Source organism: Phyllostomus discolor, chromosome 3 (assembly GCF_004126475.2).
Source record: "Phyllostomus discolor isolate MPI-MPIP mPhyDis1 chromosome 3, mPhyDis1.pri.v3, whole genome shotgun sequence".
In the NCBI taxonomy this organism is placed as follows: Eukaryota; Metazoa; Chordata; class Mammalia; order Chiroptera; family Phyllostomidae; genus Phyllostomus; species Phyllostomus discolor.
Genome location: NC_040905.2, coordinates 155,134,292 through 155,146,011, shown reverse-complemented (window position 1 = coordinate 155,146,011; position 11,720 = coordinate 155,134,292). Strand labels below are relative to the sequence as shown.

The window sequence follows — 11,720 nt, the reverse complement described above, 5'->3', positions numbered from 1 at the left end:
AGTAAAGGAGAACCCTCACAACCCAGTGTCCACCATGCTGGTGCACCAAAAAGAGCTTCTTTAAAAAGAGCTCAAGTCTCATTTCTGGAGAAGTATAGGAAGAAAAAAATGAAATGACTTATTCTGATGTTTAAAATTAGTATTTAAAATGTCTGCTAGAGCAATGGGCCAGACAGTATGTTAGTTTCTTTCCATGTCTGATGCTTTATGGTTCTATAAAATATACAAAGTTATCAATTCTAGGATACGTAAAAAGTGTTTGAATCAACATATCCAGGTATACACTAAAATGCCTAAAGAATACACTTAGGAATCAGAATACTCTGGTAATTAACTATTTCATTAAGTAAATTTAATTGCTTAAGATGTCTCTTGTACTATCTACTTGGATATTGCAAAGGATAGAACAGTTAGGTAATAATGTGTCAAGTGCCAACTAAAGAGACATTTCTAGCCATATAACTTAGGGCTTTGTTTTAGCTATTAACTTTGAGTACTTCTACATCTTTAAGCAACAACTTTTGTTGTACACATAAATACATAAGTGAATGGCATTATACTGGATAATACACATAAAATGTAAATTATAAAATAAAGATTTAAAATTATATAAGCAAGCTAAAATATTTAAATATAATAAACAAATTAAAATGTACATGGAAAAACTTAAAATTCACATGAAAGAGGCATGTGGAAAATATCTGGGGTGATAATGTGTTTTACATTCTGATAGGACTTTGGGCTGATATACGTCTTGTTATAAAGCTATCACTCAAAGTCAGCAGCATTCATCATTTCAAATGATACTGAAAATCAAGTTAAAATACACTGGTGCCTCTCATTTCCAGAAAATCTAGGTACAAATAACTGCCATAGTAACTTTCTCATTACTTTATTTGCCTGACCTGAACAGACATACCAGTGTAAATGAAATTAGACACTGTTTTATATAGCATAGAAAACTGAATTATTGAGGTTTGGTATAGATCCTTGATAACATGATTCAATCAAACATATAGAATTCTAGTTCAGAGTATACATGGTGAGGTATTCATGGAGTGTTAGGAGGTGTTTATACCTGCCATTTGATTTAAAATGGATCATAATATGAGATGCTTTGGTGGATGAATAGGTAAATAGATAAGTAACAAAGTAAATACAGTCAGATGTGGTTATTTACTGTATGATTCTTTTAACTTTTCATTACATTTAAACATTTTCCTAATAAAAGTTTGCAAAAATTTCATATTTAGAGGATTCAACAATCTATTGAATAATGTCCGGTACATAGAAGTAGTCTAATAAGTTTATATGGGACAAGCTAATAAATGGATAACTGATTTACTAAGTGGATTCACAAAAATGGGAAAAATTCCGAATGGTAGGTCGTGTGAAAAATATCCTTGGTTAGGTAACCTTCTGCTTATTTTCCCAGTACTATGCCATAGGTATCAAGGAATCAAACATGATGATAGATGATAATAAAGTAGATAGTGTTTAAATCAAGAGGTAAGGAAACAATTGGTCAGTGCTTGTCTACATCATTGCACAGTGTTCCAGACATGTATCTTTACAAAAATAATAATAACAGAGAAGAGTGCACAGAGGAAAATCACTAAGAAATAATAGCTCTAAAAATATGCCATATAAGAAACAGTTTCAAGAACTATAGGTCTTCAAATTGGAGAAGAAAAACCCAACGAGGAATTATAATTGATCCATTCCCATTCCTTCACAATGTTTAACTTTATCCATGTTTATAATTCCAGCCTGGTTTTCATCTCCTGCAGAATGCTTTATGTTACAGCCCTAATTCAATTAAAATCTTTTTTCTCTGAACCCTTGTTCAAATAGAGATTCACTTATTTTTGTTATTTAGCATTTGGCACCTGGTACTTTATACCACTCACTCTTATTGTTCTTACTGTTGCATGTTCACACCCTTTCTTTCCCTCTCTCTCCCTCTCTCTCTCCCTCCCTCTCTCTCTCTCTCTCTCTCTCTCTCACACACACACACACACACACACACACATGCACAATTCTCAGCAAAGGTATAAGCTTCTTGAGGAAATGTACTGTTCTACACATCCTTGCTCCCCTAGAGCTTACCATAATTTTTTCCATTTATTTCATAAACATTTGAGAAATTTTGTGCTAAGCAATGGCTGAGATTTCCATTTAAAATGCTGGTTTTAACACTGACCCTGTTCAAAAGTAATTCACAGTATAAAATTACAAACAAACACGTAATCCAGTACTTACAAAGCAATGTGGTCAGTACAAAGACAGAAACATATACAACAGATTATCAAAACTAATATGAAAAGTGCACCTAACACATTCTGGAGAGAAGGAATGGGAGGAGCAGGAGATGAGAGTAGGTCTTAAAGGATACACAGAAATTACCGTGGTGCAACTGTGCATTACGAGGAGAGAGGAGAACTTTAGAGAAACACTGCATGAAAAGAAAAAGCATGGAGGGAAGGATCACAAAGTATGGGGTATTTCTGTACTGGGCACATTTCTTAGAAAAAAGATATTTGACTTAATAGTAGAGTGTTCACATTAAATGGCTATCAATCCTTTCATGTTGTACAATCAACTAATCTAGATTAGGATGTCACACTGAACAGGTGATTTTCAGGATTCACAAAGATTCTCACCTTTTAAAAATATCAATTCTAGCTCTGGCTAGGTAGCTTAATTGGTTAGAACATTATCCTGATATGCCAAGGTTGATGGTTTGATTCCCAGTCAGGGCACATTCATTCAAGAAGCAACAAATGAATGCATAAATAAGTGGAACAACAAGTTGATGGGGTTTTTTTCTATCTGTCTATCTATCATCTATCTACCTATCATCTATCTATCTATACCTATATCTATATCTCTCCCCCTCCCTCCTTCCCTTCTTCTCTACATTCCTTTTTCTCTAAAACTAATAAATTTTTAAAAAGACCAATTCTAGATACTGTATTTATTGCTTGTGAAGAAAATATAGAAGGCATTTTCAGAACCATAAACTTTGATCTAATAAGTAAACCTATCTATCATCTTTAGTTGTTAAAACATAAAAGTTTATTCGGACCCCATGGCAGCTCAGCAGCAGCGGGGGACTAGCAGCAGTCGGTCATGAGCTTCTATAGCATCAAATAAAACTGACAACACAGTTACAGATGACCCTCCCCCTGCCAAGAAAACTTGAAATTGCCAGAGGCACAGGGTGAAAAAGGAGCCTGTGACTGGAGGAAAGGCTGAGAAAGATGGAGCAGAAGACAAACAAGAGTTTGTGAAGACCTTGCTGTCAAAAGGCAAAGCTCCTGTGGACCCAGAGTGCACCTCTAAGGTGGGGAAGGCCCATATCTACTGTAAAGGGCATGATGTGTATGATGTCATGCTAAATCAGACTAATCTCCACTTCAACAACAATAAGTACTACACGATTCAGCTGTTAGAAGATGGTGCCCAGAGGAACTTCAGTGTTTGGATGAGATGGGGCTGAGTTGGGAAAATAGGGCAGCACAACTTGGTGGTTTGTTCAGAGCACCTCGATGAGACTAAGGAGTCTTTCAGAATAAACTCTTTGGCAAAACAAAAAACAATTGGGAAGCTCATGAGAAGTTTGAGAAGGTACCTGAAAAATATGATATGGTACAAATGAACTATACCTCCAATACTCAGAATGAAGGAAAAGAAAAAAGAAGAATCTCTTACATCCTCCCTAAAACCAGAGTCACAGCTAGATTTTCATGTACAGGAGCTAATAAAGTTGATCTGTAATGTCCAGGCCTGTAATGGAAAACATGATTGTAGAAATGAAATATGATACCAAGAAAGCCCCACTTGGGAAGCTGACAGTGGCACAAATCAAGGCAGGTTACAAGTCTCTTAAGAAGATTGAGGATTGTATTCTGGCAGGCCAACAAGGATGAGCCCTCATGGAAGAATGCAATGAATTCTACATCAGGATTTCTCATGACTTTGGACTCCGTACTCTTCCATTGATCCAGACAAAGAAAGAACTGTCAGAAAAAGTACACTTACTAGAGGCTTTGGGAGACATTGAAATTGCCATTAAGCTGGTGAAGACCAAGCTGCAAAACCCAGAACATCCATTGGGCCAACACTATAGAAAACCACACTGTGCCTTGTGCCCTTTAGACCATGAAAGTTATGAGTTCAAAGTGATTTCCCAGTACCTGCAGTCTATCCATGCTCCCACATACACTGACAAACAACCTTGCTGGACGTTTTTGAAGTAGAAAAGGAGGGTGAGAAAGAAGGCTTCAGAAAGGACCTTTATAGCAGGATGCTGCTATGGCATGGTTCCAGGCTGAGTAACTGGGTAGGAATCCTCAGCCATGGGTTTCAAATTGCCCCACCTGGGGCTCCCATCATAGGTTATATGTTTGGAAAAAGAATCTACTTTGCCAACATGTCTTCCAAAAGTGCCAATTACTACTTTGCCTCTTGCCTAAAGGATACTGGACTACTACTCTTATCAGAGGTAACTCTAGGTCAGTGTAATGAACTACTAGAGACCAATCCAGAGGCAGAATGATTACTTCAGGGTAAACGCAGCACCAAAGGGCTGGGCAAGATGGCTCCCAGTCCTGTGAGCTGCATCACCCTGAATGGGAGTACAGTGCCCTTAGGACCAACACATGACACAGGAATTCTGAGTCCAGAGGGTTATACCTCCAGCCGCAATGAATTTGTTGTCTATAACTCCAGGTCCGTATGTGATACCTTCTAAAGGTTCAATTTAATTTCCTATAACTGTGGTAACATTTATATTAAATAAAAAAGAGAAGACATCTTCAAACAATAAAATAGGTGATGTACTTTGAGCTTTCTTGTATTTTATGTAATAAATATAGTATAAATCTAAAAAACATAAAAGTTGTAGCAGTCTCTAATATTATTTACTCAATGGTGACTTGGTTATGTTTTGTTCTTAACCTGGGGTTATGGACTCTAAACTTCAAAAGGTCCAAGAATTCGAATGAGAAAAATGTACACCTTATTAAATATTAAGTGAAACTTAGTATTTACTTTATTGTAAATGCAGACAACAAACCATATTACTATTAGCAGTGGCTCTGACTTTTCATCACTAGAAATCACATATACTTCCATATCACATTTCAGTTAGTACAGATATATCAAATATCAGTGACTTCATTGTGACTCTGAAATTATAGTAAAACATCAGAATCACTGCCAGAATCTTATGATTGTGAGAATAAAGCATCATATTCTTTACTATGTCATATTTCTTAAATGTTTTGATAACTGTAAGCTATATAATTGGTAATCTTTGAAATCCTATATGTCATTTTATACATATAAAACATTATTATAAGAAGACAGGCATAGGCTTAACCAAGAATACCAAGGGCTCTGTGTGCCAAAGAGATAAAATAAAATTGTTTGAATTTAATTTCAAAAATAATAATGGTCCCAAAGGATTCCTTTGGGACCATTTCTTTTGTTTGCTTGTTTTATTTCCTTTTTGTGTGTGTGCCCCTTCTACAAATTTAAAGGTAAGGATAAGTCAAACGTGATCTAACACACTGCTCCTCCATCCACTTTGCCCATCTCTAAAGACCATGTGAGACTTTCAAGACATCCACAGCCCTCTGTGATAACACTGTTTATTCATCTCTTTTCCAAAGTGATTTGTTGCCACTTTCTCCACTATTAACTGATGGCTTAACATGAGAGCATTTAAATGCTATTTCTCTGGTGTTTCAACTAGGTTGGCTTTGACTTTAGAGTCCACCTGGTGCTGGTTTCTTGAGGTGGTAGGCCATCAGATGCCTGGTAACTGCAATACCACTGCCATTGCCATAGTGCTGTCTGCTATTTCAGGGTTTTTATGACACTTTCTGGTTATATTTTATTTGGCCTCCGAGCCTTAAGTTTAGCAACAAGACTATCATACCTCACTACTGACTCTAAAGGGATTCTATGCCCCATGGATTAAGAAGTGTGAATAATATTAGTAGTGCCTTTGGTGCCTCCACAGGCACATTTATTCACATTTAAATACACATTTTTATGTTTAGCCATTTATTCCTAACTGTGAAATATGGCAACAGCTTATCATTAGCATACTAATCCAGGCCATAGGTCTGGGGGAAATTTATGTTGAACATTTTTGATGCCATTATTCACACTATATGTGAAGCTGAGCAAGACTTTCTTCTGAATCAGACTAATACCAGATCCATATACCACTGGCTGCTCTCCTAAAAATCTAACTATTTTAACTTCAGTTATATTGCAATGTTTTTAAAAAATGTAAGCCTGTGATGTCAGCAGTGCACTTGAAAATATGAATGGTTGTAGTCAAAGAGAACCAGCCTAAAATCTTGGCTCTGTCATATACTAGTTTTGTGGCCTTGAATAGACAGCCTCATTTAACCTGTTTCTGTGACTATAACATAACTAATGCTGTTAGGATTAAATGAAGAAATAAGAGAAAGAAAATTAAATGAGAAAATGAATACAAAGTCTGCTATGTAGTTTGGGTTCAATGAAAGAAGGCTATTAGGATGATTGTATTTACTGAATAGTGGCATACAATAGAAATTAACCTCTCAGGTTCCAGATTGCATAGGGGAAACCTGGAGATATTGTCAGCAGGGATGAAAAGAACACTCAAGTTCATTGATTCCTACTGCTTCATCCTACCAGGCAGTGGTGAGAGGCACAGAGAGGTTAAGGAGTTTCCTCAAGGTCACTTAGTTATTCATTGATTGAAAACACTAAGACAAAATCTATTTCTTCAGCCTAAATTCTGTTCTTCAAAGCTTAAAGCAAAATACCAAGGAGCCAAAGGCAGAACACTTAATCATAAAATAACAAATTTCCATCTTCTATATACAGAGCAAAAGTCTATGGAGTTATAACAATGAATTCATAAAAGAAAGTAGCTCCCCTTCACGTCCTAAAGCTCCTCCTTTAAGTATTCTGCTCCTGTCAGACATGGGGTATCTCTAAGATACAGAGCAGTTGACTTCTCTTTGCATAAGGAACACAGATTGGATTACAATTATACACATTTCTTATTGTGGAGTTTTAAATTCCATTTTGCTCCAACTGTAAAGCTTTTTCCATTTCCTCTAGCATCTACATGTCTTTTCAGTCTTCCATCACTGAGCTATCTTTCCAGACTTAATCTACTCTCACTGTTCTGTGTTCCCATATTCTCATTAAACACTCAGCACAAGCTAAAAGGTCCTATAAGCTTTGTTGTTTTTTTTTTTTTTTTACTTTCTATAGGTCCTGATACCCTAGTCATATTATGACGATGTATAAATGTAAAGATGTTACTTTGTGGTGATATTATCTATAAGAGGTAATACTATTACCTACAAGAGGCAATAGGATATAGTCATCATGCAGAATCCAGATCCAGACTGCCTGGGTTTGAATCCCTGCTCTTGCCATTTGTTAGCTATGGAGCCTTACCAACTTTTGTAACTTCTCTAAAGCTCAGTTCATTCATTTGTAAAATTGAGTTAATATCACCACTTACTTCACAGGATCATTATAAAAATTAAGTGAATTATTGTATGAAAAACACTTAAAGCAGTGTCTGACACATAGTAACTGCTACAAATTTGAATATTGTCATTATTTTGAAATTCTGTCCTTCAAAATTTCTTGGAAGTAGATTTCCTTTACTTTTCTGAAATTATGTTGATAGAATATGGAAGTAATTTTTTAAATGGGCTTGCTTGAAAAATGACAAATTGGGGAATCTTATATGTGTGCGGGGTGGTAACTTTACTAGTTTAGACTTTGAAATGTTAAGATCAAGTATCCAAAATCCTTGAACTCACACTCCAGGCCCTCTATTATTTTGTCTTTTCATTGCTCTTCGGTTTCATATTCCACTGGTCTGGTTTTTGATTGCTCTATAACAAACCACTCCAACATTTAATGGTTTGAAACAACATCGTGATTGTACAGGGCCATGAATTCTGCTAGGAGTCAGCCAAGAGATTCAAGCATCGACTGCGGTCAGTTGGTGGTATTCAATTCGTGACTAGTCTGGTCCAAAGGGCCCAGGATGGTTTTACTCAAGTGATTGGGGCCTTGTTGGAGATTATTGAAAGGCTGGCCACACCTGAGCCCCTCAGCCTCTCCATGTAGTGTCAGGGCCTTGCCACATAGGTTTTCCAGTAAGGTAATCAGGCTTCCTTCCATGGTGGCTAGTTTCCTCTACCATGTATATTCCAAGTGGAGCTGCTGATCTTTAAAGGCCTTGTCCAGAAACTGGTACAGTGTCACTTCTCCCATATTCAATCCAAGTATTCACAGAGACAAAGACTGCTGAATTGAAAAGAAGGACACATTGACTCCACCTCAAAAGGAGGAGAGTCAAAGACTTTGTGGTCATCTTTAGTCTGCCATGCCTACCAAACTCAGCCTGGAGTCATTCATTTAAATAATGCTAAATTGTTGTAATTACTCACAACCCATACTGTTCAAAGCCTCCGTGCCTTTGTACAACCTGATTCTCTATGATGCCGTCTCTACCTTTCTTCTTCCAGATAACTTCAACTTATCCTTCAAATTCCATTTCAGACATCCTCTATTGTTGCCTCACACCACTAAATGGACTCCGACTGGAAAGCACACTGATTGCGTGCCTATCTTATCTCTTCACATATTTTATTGAAATTTTCTTTTCATTTGTTTTCCTCACCAGTATATCATCTCTTTGGTGGGGAGAGTACCATGTTTTCTTTTAATTTTATGAGTTTCCAGAGTCTTACACAATTCATGACACACTAACACATTCCATGATACACTAACACATTCCATCTGATCTGAATGTCATCAGCTTTATTTTTATTAAATATGTACCGATATTAGTATATAAAATCACTTGACTCTAATTCAAATGACCAAGACACTTCAACAAGAATATGGCTTCCAAACATTTTTAAATAGGCTAATTTGTAAAATTTCAGTTTTTATAATAGGACAAAAATGTACAATATTCAACAATGAGGTTGGTTTTATATACCTTTACTCAACTACAATATGCATTTCATTTTTCTTTTCAGGGTTAAATTGGCATAGATAGACTGGGAAATAATTTTTTAAAGTCAGTACCTGGAAGCCAATAAAAATGATGAAGAAGCTGTCTTGATGCTAACAGTGAAACAGAATTATATATGATCTTTCAAGTGTAGAAAATTAATCTATATCTGGCTATAGATGTATCTGATCACTCTCCAAAATTACAGTACAAGGAAATTTCCAATATTTCTAGAGACAACATAAATAGCTTGCCAAATTGCTCCACTTACAGGATTTTCAGCCAATCTCCTCTTATACCTTCCATCTTTATGTTTGTTCTTTCATTTCTCTCATTGATAGTAGAAAATGTCTAAACAATATATATGGCAAAACAATGTAGTTACATTTATTGGACATTGTTATGTTCTAGGTACCGTGTTAAATGCTTTCTGTGAAATATCTCCTTTATTTTTACAATGACCCTAAAAGTTATCTACTATTTATATTGAGAGAATTCAAGCTTTTGGAGAGTAAGTGATTTTGTCATGGCCACATAGTTTGTAAGTGGCTGACATAAAATTTCCCTAAGTCCAAAGACCCTACTGAAAATCTCTCAACCTCACCTCGTAAAGGGATTGCGTCATGACATTGAATCAGATCTGCATGGCTGCTCTATGGACATCAATGTTTCCTCTCACATTGCTGAGATAAAAGTCAATGAATTGTATGGAATATTTTAGTCTCCATTTAGCTTTTCAATTTTACTTGACCATTACTCAATTTGCCTCTAATTGTAAACGTGTGAATTTTTCACTTGTCATTTATTTGTGCATAAATGTTTACAGATGTAGATATGAATTTCCCACCCAATGTTGGCTCTAAATTCAGTGAAGTAATCCTATCCCAAATGCACCATTTTACAGGAACATTAAAAGCAGACAAACAAAACAAAATGATTGGGCTTTAATACTGCTTAAGTATCATGGCAGGAATCACTAATCATTTACCACAATCCTCCCACAAAGTGTGTGTTAACTGAATCATTCATTACTTAACTCAGGTAATATCTATTGAGCATTTTCTATGTGATGAAACTGTTCCAGGTTTTGTGTATTCAGCAGTGATCAAAATAAAATCTAAGGCTTTGTATAGCTTATATTTTTTATAAGCTATAAAAAATGTCTTCTGTAAGACAGAAGACAAATTAATATGTCAAATGGTGCTAAGTACTATAAAGAAATTTAAAGCATTTTAAGATTATAGGAAGTACTGGGAGTGCAACTGAATTTTATGTCACTGAGAGCTGACATCTGAGCAGAGACCTGGAAGAAGCAGGTAACTATTAGCTGGGGGTAAAGAGAGTGTTAGCAGAAGAGGGTACAAAATGTAAAGAGCCGGAGGCAGTACATGTTTCATGTGTTTCAAGCATAGCAAGGGTGGCAGTGTAGCTGGAGTCAACTGAGGGAAGGGAAGAATATAAGAGATAACACCTAGAAGTTAGGGCATATAAGTCCTCCATATTGTTAAGCCTTGTGGATCTTCTGGATCTTTGAATGAGCCAGAAGAGCAGTCAGAGGGTTCTAAGGTGGACTTACCTGTCCTGCAAGAAAACATAGGCAGGAGAATCTTGGATATTTAACTTAGTAATTGTTTTTTTCTGATATAACTCCTTGGGCAAGGAAAACAAAAGAGAAAATAAACAAATGTGAATACATCAAACTAAAAAGTTTTTGTACAGCAAAACTTTAAGGAAATGAAAGGAAAACCTACTGAATGGAAGAAGGTATTCACTGATGATATACCTGATAGAAGTTAGTACCCAAAATGTGTAAACTACTCAACACCAAAAAAATTTTTTAAAAAGCAGTCTAATTAAGAAATGGGCAGCGAACCTGAACAGACACTTCTCCAAAGATGATGGATATACATATAGTCAATAGAGATATAAAAAGATGCTCACCATCACTAATTATCAGAGAAATGCAAATTACAATCACAATATCACCTCTCACACTTGTCAGAATGGTTATTATCAATAAATCCACAAATGACAAGTGTTGGTGGGGATGTGGAGAAAGGGAATCCTTGTGCCCTCTTGGTGGGAATACAGACTGGTGCAGCCATTGTGGAAACCAGTATGGAGTTATATCAAAAAATTAAAAATGGAACTGTCTTATGACCCAGAGATTCTACTTCTGGGTATTTATCTGAAGAAAGCCAAAACACTAATTCGAAAGAATATATGCAACCCTGTGTCCATTGCAGCATTATTTACAGTAGTCAAGCTATGGAAACAACACAAGTGCCTATCAATACACAAGTGTATAAAAAAGCAGTGGTACATTTATACAGTTGAATATTATTCAGCTGTAAAAAAATGGAATCTTACATTTTGCAACACCATGGATGAACCTAAAGGGTGTTATGCTGAGTGAAATAAATCAGTACAAGAAAGACAAATTTCATATGATTTCACTTATATGTGGAATCTAAAGAACAAAATAAACAAAACTGAAAAGGACTCATAGACACAGAGAGTGGACTAATGGTTGCCAGAGGGAAGAGGGCTTGAGGAACTGGTAAAACAGGTAAAGGGATTAAGAAATCCAAATTGGTAGTTATGAAATAATCTTGGGGATGTAAAGTATAGCATAAGGACTATAGTCATAATATTGTGA

The 11,720-nt window shown here is 36.0% G+C and overlaps 1 pseudogene; it reads left to right on the top strand.

The window, feature by feature from the left end:
- Nucleotides 1-3,091: 3,091 nt before the first annotated feature.
- On the top strand, nucleotides 3,092-4,788 carry LOC114509789 (annotated as a pseudogene).
- The last annotated feature ends 6,932 nt before the right edge of the window (nucleotides 4,789-11,720 follow it).